The sequence below is a fragment of the Myotis davidii genome, unplaced genomic scaffold (genome assembly GCF_000327345.1).
Source record: "Myotis davidii unplaced genomic scaffold, ASM32734v1 scaffold1219, whole genome shotgun sequence".
In the NCBI taxonomy this organism is placed as follows: Eukaryota; Metazoa; Chordata; class Mammalia; order Chiroptera; family Vespertilionidae; genus Myotis; species Myotis davidii.
Genome location: NW_006290442.1, coordinates 103288 through 115699, shown reverse-complemented (window position 1 = coordinate 115699; position 12412 = coordinate 103288). Strand labels below are relative to the sequence as shown.

The following is a 12412-nucleotide window of genomic DNA, read 5'->3' as shown; positions in this document are numbered from 1 at the left end:
GTCTCTCCATGTGGGAGCTGCCTATTATCATGGAAAGAGTAACAACCTTGTAGCTGAAACCAGAGGCATCAGCCCCTTGCATAACCACAGGCCTTTGCACACCCCCAGCCCACATTACCTCTAAACTGCCCATTTTGCATACCCGTTCTTATCCCTTTTTCCTGCTTCCCCTTGTAATCTTAGTCCTTCTCCCCAAAATAAGCAGCTGGCTTATGGGGGCTGCCGAGCAGATTTTTGTAGATAAGCTACTGCTCTCCCATACTGCTGGTAGTATTGGAATAAACACTCATACATGATTCAACCCTGTTCCTGCTTAATTGGTTGGAGTAGTGACAGGCAGCTGGACCCCTTGGTTATCCAGTTACATTAAGACCTTTTAAACTACTGAACCCCCACCCGGTGCACAAATTTTTGTGCACCAGGCCTCTAGTATAAATAATAATAGATAATGCTGGCAGCTAACATTTCCTGGGCACTTATGATGAAGCAGGCACTGTGTTTAGTGCTTTCTGACTATTAACTCATTGAATCCTCTCTCATGGAAAAGTAAACTGTGGCATGGAGGGGTTACATAATACAGGGAGTGAAGTGCTCCTTGACTCACACTCATTACCAGTCCACACTGGTGGTTCTCATATTTGTTGTCAGAGGAGCCACCACTGGGACTTGTTACAAATTCAGATCTTGGCCCCATTTCTGACTTACCCAATTTAAACCTCTGGGGATGACGTCCAGTATTTTGTGTTCTAACAAGGCTTGCACATGATTCTCATGCGCACTTATATCTGAAAACCCCTGCTCAGCACTATAAACATGCAATGAGAAGAGATGGCATATTCAGAGGAGTATAAATGGTGGGCAAAGGAGAGAAATGGGGTACATGTGAGGAACCTTACATATCATCTAAGGAAGATGGGCTTTGTTTACAGGCGCTGGGGAGAAAGGTGGAAGTGAGACAGCATGTGGCACGATTGGGATGAGATCCTGATTGTCATTAATGCTGGGACTGGACCCCAGCAGGGAGAGGCCAGAAGGAGGGACCCCAGGGAAGAGGCAGGTGATGGTTCAGACCAGCAGCAGGGGCTGCGCAAGGCATGACAGTGCAGAGAAAGGAGGAACCTGCATAGAGTCAAGAGACAGAGTGAGGTAACAGTTGGACATGGCACGCAGAGCTGGCAGAGGTATCCAGGATGACTCCAGGGCGTCTAACTTCAGAGATGAGGGCCATTGTGAAACTGGTTCACCAGATTGGCAATGCTAGGAGAGGAACAAGATTGGCAGGGAAGACACTTGGCTCTACTTGGGAAATGTGAAGGCTGAGGTGTCTGTGGGACATAGAGATGTAAACACTTCAAAATGGAAGGAGAAAGGGGGACCTGGTGTTCAGGAGTTGGGTCAGGGCTAAACACATATGTTTGGGGGTCACCAGCATCAACGTGATGGTTGAAGCCATAGACAGTAGTAAGACTGTGTAGGAGGAAAAGAGTGACGGCTAGGTCCTGCAGGACACTAACGTCCTCTGGGGGCGGGTGCCGACTATATGGATCCCCACCACACTGGTGGGCAAGCGCACCGTGAGTGGCTTCTCAGCACTGTTCGGGGCCTTCATAAAATGTCTTCAGCACAGAGTGGCAATTCTAGGTCTCAAAGGCCAACCTCCATTACTTTTCCCTCTCATCATTTTATCAATTTTAAATAAATATGCTAGACTTTTATTTCCAGCAGTATGGCAGGCTAAGCACTTAGATTGACCCTAACATTGAACAACACTAAAAATTTTGAATAAGATATTTAAAAACCATGTTTCAAAAAGCTGGTGAGAAAGGAATTCGCTGGCCAGGGACTCTTCAGATAATGGAATGTCCAGGTCTGACTATAATAATGACTTTAATATAATATTAATTAGAAGTTAACCCCTTCCCCAATAATTTTTTTGTTAAAAACATTTCTTTTTCAGACTAATTTTTTTATTTTGGTTCTATATAGTATTTTTGATGCTGGTTATGAAAACAGTTTGTAACTCGTCTTCCTATAAACCATATTTCTTAACCATATTTTCTTAGTATACTCGTCGACGACTGAAAAAGAACATTTTGTGAAAACGAGTATACACGTTTCTGCCGGGGAAGGGGTTAAAGACAAGCTTGCAAATATGTGCAGGGAACAAAAAAATCATAAAGAATAACAGAAGATTTTTTTTAAAATGAACCAGAGAGGATTTTTTTGTTGTTGTTTTTGTTTTGTTAATTCTCACCAGAGGATATTTTTTCCATTGCTTTTTCAAAGAGAGTAAAAGGGAGAGAAGGAGGGAGGATAGAGAGAGAAACATTGATGTGAGAGAGACACATCGACTGGTTGTCTGCCTCACATGCTCTGACCAGGGGCAGGGAGTGAACCTGCAACCAAGGTGCCTGCCCTTGACCAGTAATCGAACCCAAGACTCACTGGTGCAAGGGCCGATGCTCCAAACACTAAACACACCGGCCAGGGCCAAAGAGAATTTTTAGAAATAAAAATTACATAACTGAAATGACAAAGTATGGATAGACTTCATAGGATAGTATATACAGTATATGAGAAAGAAACAGTGAGCTCAATAAGTATCTGTTGATCCATTTTGTTTTATGAGCGTTTTTTGTTTTGCTTTGTTTTGTTTGGCATCACCATTCAATAAAACCATATTGATAGACCCCTAAAGTATCAGAAAATTCAGATGTGGTATGTGGTATAATATGATTGCTATCCAGTACAAAGTAGAGCTTTTCATTCTATTTCTAACTCCAGTAAATGGAGCTTGTGTGTTTAAAAAAAAATTTTGTTTGCAATATGTGAATATATAATGAAGGCCTAGTAATTATTTTTTATTAACATTCATTTCACTTAGCAATTCCTTATTGTGTCTGTTTCTGATTCAAGCTGTGGTTCGATGCATTAAAATTACATTCCTTAAAAAATTCTATAGCAGACTTTTTACATTATAGTTGGCCCACCCCTATCGTTCTACTGGCCTGAGCCTGGGGAGCTCGCCTAGTTGGAGCCAGGAGATTCTGTTCCCATTTCACAGGTGTGTTAACAGAGCTCTGTTATCCAGCAGACCCCACAGCCCGAGGAGTCAGCCCTTGTAGGGAGCCAGTCTGGTGCAGCGGGATCAACAGTACGGGTGAGATGTCTGTGATGTAGGTGTCTATACCGGAGCTAGATGTGTGAACTCAGGCAATTCTGGACCCTCCCTGAGCCTCTGTTTTCTTGTCTGTAAAATGGGAATGCTAACTCCTAGATGAGAAACTGCCTGGCACATGGTGGGACTCAATAGATTATCTTATTATGCATGGGGCCATGTGAGTCTGCTGGGTGCTGAATTCACTCCCAGAGTTAAGCCACATCTACTGAAGCTGGAACCCCAAGCCACAAACCAAGGCAAACCCAAAAAATCTGAGTAGAGGGGACATAGCAGGGGCTAGTGCAGTCCATAAAGAGGAGCAACAGGAAATGTGCCAGAGACACACTGCAGGAGATAAATGCTAGGAAGAAGCCTGCTGAGAAACAGAAATGCATTATTTAGCATTATTTGTAGCCAGGACAATCACACCCTCTGAGTAACCTGCCTTGCCCTGAGAAAATGCAGGGTCAAGCCCCAGCAAGACTCCAAGAAGGACAGAAAAGCACACATGATCACCATCAAGAACAAGAGCTGGCAGGGCACCAAGCCCCTGCTGGCCAGAGAACATTCCACATCTCTTAGCCTGGGGAGGGACCCACAGTCAAGGCTAAACACACACTTCTATAGTACATGTGTAATTAGTTGAAAAGCTTAATTTAGTAGTTTGGCAAATTCCATTAGCTGTTTTTCTATGGTATGTAATTAAGCTATTTTCAAGCAAATCCTTTTTGGCTAAAGGTTCCAATTAAAAATCCTAATGGAAGAGGGTTCATATAATACATCCCCAAATCCATGCAGTTTCTAGAAACCTTCTAGCATACACACCAATGTGAGGCAGGGTTGGCTGTGCTTGATTCTATACATTCCCATCCAGATGAAGGAGGAAGGATTTACAGGGGTCCTCAAACTACGGCCGCGGGCCACATGCAAATTCAAATATTGTATTTGTTCCCGTTTTGTTTTTTTACTTCAAAATAAGATATGTGCAGTGTGCATAGGAATTTGTTCATACTTTTTTTTTAAACTATAGTCCGGCCCTCCAACAGTCTGAGGGACAGTGAACTGGCCTCCTGTTTAAAAAGTTTGAGGACCCCTGGATTAGAGAGTCCAGAATCCAACTCGGGCTCTGAAATTGCTGCAGCCTGTTAGATTTCTGATGCTGCTTCTTCATGGGGAAAGGGTGGATGATAACCACCTAAAGAACTGCTGGGAGGAATGACAAAGTGCTTAGCACAGAACCCAGCCCAAAGGAGGGCAGACTCACAGAAGTTCCTTTGGCTGAAGCAGAGATTAAAAAAACAAAACAAGAAAGAGAAGCAGGAAGATGGCCCAAGTGGAGAGAGCCTCACAATGCCTAAGGGCACTGAGACAGGGAGACCGCGGCCCTCCTTGGAGCCAGGGTGAACACCAAACCTTAATCAGCTGGGTGGATAAAGGAAGTTCTGGAGATGGTGGTGGTAGCTGCACAACACTGTGAATGTTCTAATGCCACTGAACTGCACACTTAGAAACTGTAGCTTTTTATGTCATGTACTAGGTATATTTTACTCCAATGAAAAAAGGCCATTACAAAAAAATTCAAAAGCCAAACAACACACTAAAACTGAATTCTCAGGCCACTTTAGACACTAAAATGAAAATAGTGTAAAGGGGAGTTGGAATCACCTTCCATCTGTGGGGTTCTCTAGCGAAGGCAGGGTTGGTGCACCCAGACACCACCCGAAGGCTCTGAGTCAAGATCTCATGGCACCAAGCTGACTGACCCTTCTCCAGGCCATCCATCTGATCCAAGCCCCCGAAGTCCTGAAAACCAGAAGCCACCACAGACCGGGACACCAGAGAAAGACCTTGAGATCCTGATGCAGAACAATTTGTCTTTCCTGATGGTACCTCGGATACTAATTTCTGACCACAATTCAGATGAAACTTCCAAGGACCAAGTCCCCTCCCTCCTCAGTGTTTCCATTTGGATGGGGGAGGGGGAGGGGGTAGAGACAGTCGCTGCTCTCCTGTTGAGAAAACCCTTGCCTTCAGGAGGAAAGCCTCAAGCTTTCACTCCTGCACAGGTGATAGAGAGAGTGGCTTTGACAAACCACCTCCTCCTCCTCCATAGAAAAACAAAGCCTGGCTGAAGACAAGTGTAGTCCCTCCTGCCAGGGTCTCTAACCCCCTCCGCCAGGACCTCTCTGACTCATCCATGTTTCCTGAAGGCCATGCCAACCTCGTACCTCCACACCGAGGGAGTAAAGGGCTGTCCCTGTGCCTCAGGGCACTGCGGCTGCTAATGTCCGTGCCTGGGCCTGACCACACTGCAGCCCAACAGCCAGCTGATCGTCCCTTCACATCCCAGTCATTGAGAGACCCTGGAAGCTGGACAAAAACCCCTAGGGGGGCCTCCAAGCAGGGACCCTCTTGCCCCACCAGCACGCTGTGTGCTGTGCTCGGTGCTGTCACACACCTGTCTTCAGTGCTCCCACTCTGCCATCTGCCTGTCCAGTCTGCCCATCCTTGGATCCAGCTCAAATCCCACCTCCTCTGTGAAGCCACAAGAAATACCCTTGACTCTGCTTGTCAATAAACTTGAGCTGCATTGGTTATCTTTTCAGATCATCCCTCCAAGGGGACTGTAAATTGTGGCTGGAAGGACTACATGTCTCTTCGTAAACCAGGTCCCCTGGGAACCTGAGCTCTACAGTAAGCAACGATAAGGTGAGGCTCTGGCCTGGCCCACTGGGGAATTCCAGTCCAAGACTGACATGCTGACGAGGACCAACTAGGGAAAGTTGGACCCCACACTACAGAACTCAGGAGCAAACTCTCCACAGATAAAGCCACCTAGACCGGCAAGACCAGGTAAACCTTCACACCCACCTGTTCACACCTATGTGCTCACCTGAGGTGAACTGGCAGGTTCCCACTTCCATGAAGAAGGAAGAAACTCAGATTTTTAGGGTGAATCCTGAGGACACATGAATGGCTACAGAGTTGGTCCCTGACCTCAGCATTCAGAGGGGCAGGCTGAGGAATGGTTGAGGACTTGGCCCTGGGGCCAGGCTGCCTGGATTCAAATTCCAGCTCAGGCTCTTAATAGCTGATTGACCTTCAGCAAGGACCCTGCCCTAGAAGCCTCATCTCCAAAGCCGGGAGAATGATAATAACAGCTCCTGTCCCACAAGGCTGTACTAAGGATTGAGTTTGTTTGTGCCAAGTTCTCAGCTGGGCCTGGTACATTCTGTGCACCAGCCTCGAGGTGCCATGGGAATAGAGTCCCCGAGGTTCCGGTGTGATCAGGGTGGAGCTGCAGGAAGTTGGTCTCCCTGCCATGTCAGCGCCGACCCGACCTTCCACACCAGCAGCAAGGTGTGCACTCATGTGGATTCATTGTGGCAAAGCAGCATGCTTTTACCAGGAAAACTCAGACCAGTTGCAAATCCTGGAGCTCAACACTGAGCAATCACTAAAGTAAATAAAGTGAAAATAAACCAATCGCCCAGGTAATAAGAGATATCCCTTTTGTCTGAACTGGTAATTAATGGAGCCACTGTAGCCACCTTCCTACTTCCCCTGTGCTACTGTGAGCTTAAAAGGGAGTTAAGGAAGGCCTTGGCACACCCACAGCATGTGTGCTAAAGTCTCGCCCTTCTCACCTTTCCTAGCCCAGCAGGGCACAGAGCTGCACAGACCCAGCAGAGCGCTAAGAGCAGAAGGCTGGGTGCTGAGCCTGTCCAGCCCCCTTCTCCCCCCAACCGGAGCTCTCTTGCATAAGGCACAGTTCCCACCCTCCCACAAGTTCTCAGGCCCAGCCACACATTCTGCCCAGCCCTGGGAAAGGGCATAAGGGGTCTTCAGAGCAGGTTCAGTGGGGACAGAGGCTCTTAAAGACTGACTGCTCTGACCTCCCTGCATCTCCTAGAAAGACCTGGAGCATCACCCAGGGTCAGGCTCTGCCCCTGTAAATGCCTCCCTGGGCCAGCCCATCCCGGATGTGTCAACAGGCAGGCCGGGTAAGAAGGAGCCCTGCTGACATTCAGAAAAAGCCCGGGCTGGCAGCCCAAACAAACTGAAGAAGGGAATGCACTGTCCCCAGAAGAATCTGTCACAAAAGAAAACGCCATATTCCTCAAGCTAGGAGAGACCCTGCATGCAAAATTGTCCATCAGACAGCGATCCCTCGAGTCACCCAGGCAGATGAGGGTCTTCCGGAACCCATTCCAGCAATGGCCTTCAGGAGGGCCTGCTTATGCCCAACCCAGTCCATTGGCCCATTGACTTAGTCTGAAAGGGCAGAGTGGATACAAGAAAAGAATGAAGCAGACCTGTGGTCAAGGCTGGTTTGAACAAGGTGCAGTCTGTAGAGGATAAAACCTACAGAGCCCTTCTCCCAGCTCACCCCAGCACCTCGGCCTCAACCACAAACTTACTTTTTATGCAGATGCAGCCATGCTAAATTGGCCACTGAGATCAGCTTCCAGTGGGAAACAAAGACCCAAAAGCTCACTGCTGAGTCCTAAAAGAAGGCAGCTGAGGGGAGGGCCAGCATAGGTGACGCTGAAGGCATGGGCACTGGCAGAGCCGAACTGCCTGGGTTCAAATCCTGCTTCCTCCATTTGTTAGTGGGCATGATATTTGCCTCTCTGTTTCTCCATTAATTTTTCTGTAAAATGGGAATGATAGCAGTGCCTACTCGGTTGGGTTGTAGTGAGGCTTAAACAAGCAAACTCATGTCTGGCATTTAATGTACATAAGTCCTGAGGATGACCAGTGTGCACAGGACATCCTGGCTTGTGCCTGCTGTCCCAGCATCATTATTAACACTCTTCCTTTCTCTCTCAATTTATTGTGAACAGTTGCACAATAAATTCTAAGGCCAACTAGCTCATTTTTTTCCTGCCTTTCTGGGTATTGGGGAGCCAGGTTCCCAAAGTGTATGTCCCCAAGACAGTTCTGCCCGTGCCACTGAGGTGTCTGGGCCATCAACTCAGTTTTTCCTTTTTCTCTTCACTTTGCTGCTCCCCCTCCTTCCTCTTCTCCCACAGCCATCCTCTCCTCTCTGGTCTTCCCTGTCAGTGCCCTAGGCTGCCAGCAGTGCGCACAGGCACCTTGCGTGCACTGACCCTGCACACGTGAGGGACGCTTTCTGGCTCTCTAACTACACGGTGCCTTACCGAAGTTCTCTTAGAGAAAAAAAAAAAAAACCATTTGAAATGTCAAAGAACTTACTTGACCCCTAGATGGATGAGTGAAAATAATGTGGCATCTTGTGACATGGTGTTTTTAAGGGAGAAAAAGAGAATAACAGCTTGCAATTGTCCATCAAAAGCTGAAGCCTATTTTTAAAAATCGCCCCAAGGGCTATTTTATGGGGGATGCTGGAAGCTGCTCTCCAAGCAGCTGCTTCCCCACATGGCAGGGGTGAGAGCAAAGCCTGAGAGTCAGGAGCCCAAGGGTCTGGTCTCCTCTCTGCCACTCACTCTGCCATTGGCAAAGGGCCATGATTTCCACCTCAGTTTCCTCATCTGAAATATAGGGCAGGCTTGTCCCTAGATCACCAGGTACTATGACATGTGGCTCCCGAAGCTGCACTTTTGGAATTCCACAATAGTCTGCAACCACATCTTTAGGACCTGTATAACCATTGTTAGAGGTCAAACATAGGAGGGAACCAAGCATAGGGCAACATGATAACCTGAACTAATTCTAGCCCAATGAGGCCTGGCAAATGCCCAAGTCCCCTGTGCACTGAGACAGAACACACAATTGTTCTGGGTGGGAGAAAAGCAAGGGAGTGATGTGAATTCAATGACTGACTTGCCAAATCCCAGGGGATCCCCCACCACCTCCCTCAGCACAACTTCTCCCAGCACCTCCAGCATCCCAGCAGCCTATAGGTTCCAAGAGCACACTCAGGGAATTCACAAGGAGCCTCAGGTCAGGGGGTGCAGAACAGACGGATACTGCAGCCCCCATCCCTGTGCGTGCTGCCATCACAGGCTCCCACCCTGTAATCACCCACCAAACCTGACACCACCCTGTGGGAAGCTGCCTATTGTCTTCTCTAGCAGAGAGGTGTGAACAAGGAGCTGGGAATGCTGGTGACCCTTGAAGCCCTGGCAAAGGTCAGGGCTATGCACCCACTGTTTAGTCCTGACAATGGTAGCTGAAGCAACTTCCCCACCAGATAGTCATGTAAATCCTTACTGATAAGATAGTCTGTCTGTTACTGGAAATTGCCTGCCTAAGGGCTACAGGTGTACCCCAACCTGAAAAAAGGATGGCAAGGTCTGAGGATAAGTGGAGTCTTTCCTTTTGGGATGGGCTCAGGCCTGGCCCCCCAATTTCCAAATTATTATTTCTTGTCTCGTCTCTGTCATTTGTGTGAGGCCCCTCTTCCAGAGCCCAAACCCTGAACCACATGGGATGTGGGTCATTCACACCCACTCCTGGGGTTCCCTGTCCAGCACTGGAGCCCCAATCTCCATCGTCAAGGTCTCCTCCTCTGCTCAGCCTCTGACATTTACTTACTCGGCTACCAGATTGGATCTATTCCATCTGTCTCTGGGTTCAAGTCCCTGCCCCACCACTTATTTGCTGTGTGGACTTGGACAAGTTGTTTAAACTCTGACTCTCCATCTCCTCCTCTACAAAATTCCTACACATAATAATCTCACAAGGTTATTGGGAGGGTTGGGTAAGATCATGTGTGATAATGCCCTACCACAGGTCCTGGCCTATTTCTCCGTGACACATACACATCCCTTTTAGCAATGTCTCTGGTCAAGCGCCATCCTCTCCATTCCCAACAGCTCTATTCAGCCGCACATGGTCACTGCAATCTTCTCCTTCCCAGTTCTCCTCCCACCGCTCCCTTCACTGTTAGTGCTTCCCAAATATTGCTGCCAAGTGCCAAGTTCTTCTGAACCCAGCCCAATAACCCATTCCCCTTCCCATCAAAAATCCCCAGGCCTAGGAATGAAGTTCAAGTTCCATAGCCTAATGCTCCAGGCCTTCCACCATTCCTCATCACAATTCCAAAAACTCAAACCAACATTCCTCACCACATCTCCACCACATCTTCCCTTGTCCCCAGCCACCCCGCCACCACCTCCATGACTCTGCTCAGGTGTCCCTGAAATGCCCAGACCCAGCCTCCTCCTTGAGGCACAGCCACCTCCAAAATGCCATCCTGATCCACTCCTTCCAGAAGTGCCCTGCCTCCTCCAAAGTCCCCTAGACTCACAGCATTCATCGCTCTTATAGTAGAGTACTGAGTGGTGACGGGGCCTCAGTGGTCGCCTGTGAAGCCTCCCAGTTGTCACTCAAAAATATGCAGAGAGTAGCTCTTACAGGAAGCACCACCCAATGAGGTCATGCTTGGTGATGTTACCTAAAAAGGGGCATGAGCCCTGGACCCTCAAACTAAAATCCTGCTTCTATGTGGAGTAAGCTGTCCTACTTTCATATCCCTGTGCCCATTTCCTTGATAAGAAAATTATCTGGTATGGGCTGTTTTTTTCCCAGAGACAGGGAACCTGCTACCTCACGAATCAGGTTCTTCCTCTTGAACTCTGACCTTCCCTAGGGACTCCCCCATGGGCCCTTTCTGCCCTCTGGAGTAACGCAAAGCTAATTCGTTTGGGATTCTTGGTATCTTCCTCAGAGCCAAACACAGGGCTGGTTCCCAACAAGTTCATTGTGAGTAAGTGGACAGGCATACACAGTTTTAGAGGGTTTCCACATGCTCAGGTAGATTCGCCGCATCCCCGTGTATGCATCCACACACACGCATGCACTCACATGCACACATATGCACACACACTCACACACACCTGGGCCAGAGTCAGCAAGCCGGCTGAGTCACACACCAGACCACAGCACAACGGACTGCAGAGGAAGTACAGCCCCAGTAGCAGTCCATTTCCTGACCTTCTTCCTTTGTGCTGGGAGGCTCTCTTTCTGTCTCTTTCTGACTTTCTGACTTTGTCTCTCCCAGTTCTTTGTTTCTACACGTGGCAACAGCTGTGCAGCTGTCCTGAGCCAGGCGGCAGGAGCTCCTAGCAGCACTGCCCTGCAAGTGAGGACGACTTCAGGTTTCTGGAACTGAGACCCTGGGCCAGTCACTTCACTCTGTAAAATGAAGAGGCTGGATGTGGCAAAAGGACCCTGAGGTCTCTCTCTGATCTTAGCCCCACTGCTCCTCGGCCCTCCTCCAGTCCCCTCAGGGTTAGGCCTGGGAACAGGGGTCGGGCACTCAGCTGTTCCCTCTGAGCCAGCCCTCCCAGGAACCCATGTGCTGCACACACATGCTCACTTGGCCGCTGCGGGGCCCTCGGGGAGGAAGCACCTTCCTCCCGGGCTGCACCAGGCAGAGGGGGCTGGGAAACGCCCACCTGGTGACCGGTCAACACGTACCTCGTACCTCGGGAGTCACCGCTTCCCTCCTAGCTGCTGACGCCACCGCTGGGCTCACAGCTGTCAGGTAGCCGCCTGCTCCGCGGACTGTTCCCCCTGACTCTCTCCGCCCAGAACCGCGCGGGCTGGACTAGTCCACTGCCGCGCAGAACTGGAGGCGGCGCCAGGGAGCCCGCGCTGCCGGCCGCCACCCTCTGGGCGCCCTCCAGATCTGCGCGCGGCGCGTTGGGGTCCCGGCCCACAGGAGGAGACCTCAGAGAGCCAGGGAGCCTGGATAGCGGGGGCGGGGCTGCGGCTGACTTAGCCTGCGCGACTGGTGGGGCTGCCTGGGCCCCTCTGTTCCTGAGTCCCAGTAGGCCCTTTGCCCTGATTCCAGAATGGTAACAGGTTGCAGAGCCCCGCATTTCTTTAAAGAAAGAGAATCTTCTGGAACCTCCAGGGACCCTGGAGAGAAGTATGGGTATGCTTCCCTGAAAACCTGCAGCGGCCAGGTCCACTCCAGCTCTTAACTTTGGGGATCTGGTCCTTAATACTTTTCTGTCTCTTCTGTATGTTCTTCTGTTGGCATGAATGCCTGTATAAAGAAAAGCATCTACTACATATGTTTAATAAAGCTTTAAACAAGTTTTCAAAGGCCTCCTAAGGCAGTCAGGCTGAAGGATAGCCCTCAGCCTGGTGCACAAGGCCCTCCATGCCCACTCTCTGGCCACAAACTAACTCTTCAGCCTCACCCGAGTCCCCCAAACACATGCACCCCTGCTCTAGGAACACAGGCTGCTCCCAAACTCCAGCTGCTGGGAGTTCTTGCTTTGCCTGGAGTGCCCTGCCCCTTTCTTCACCACC

General features: G+C 49.3%; 1 protein-coding gene across 3 annotated transcripts in view; it reads right to left on the bottom strand.

Moving 5' to 3' along the window:
* CRACR2A (calcium release activated channel regulator 2A) overlaps positions 1-11785 on the bottom strand; it is a 143900-nt gene extending 132115 nt beyond the window's left edge. For all 3 annotated transcript variants that reach the window (XM_015563748.1, XM_015563749.1, XM_015563750.1), the window contains exon 1: positions 11570-11785. The gene's annotated coding sequence lies outside the window, so the exon portion shown is untranslated. The remainder of the gene's footprint in view (positions 1-11569) is intronic.
* Positions 11786-12412: the final 627 nt, after the last annotated feature.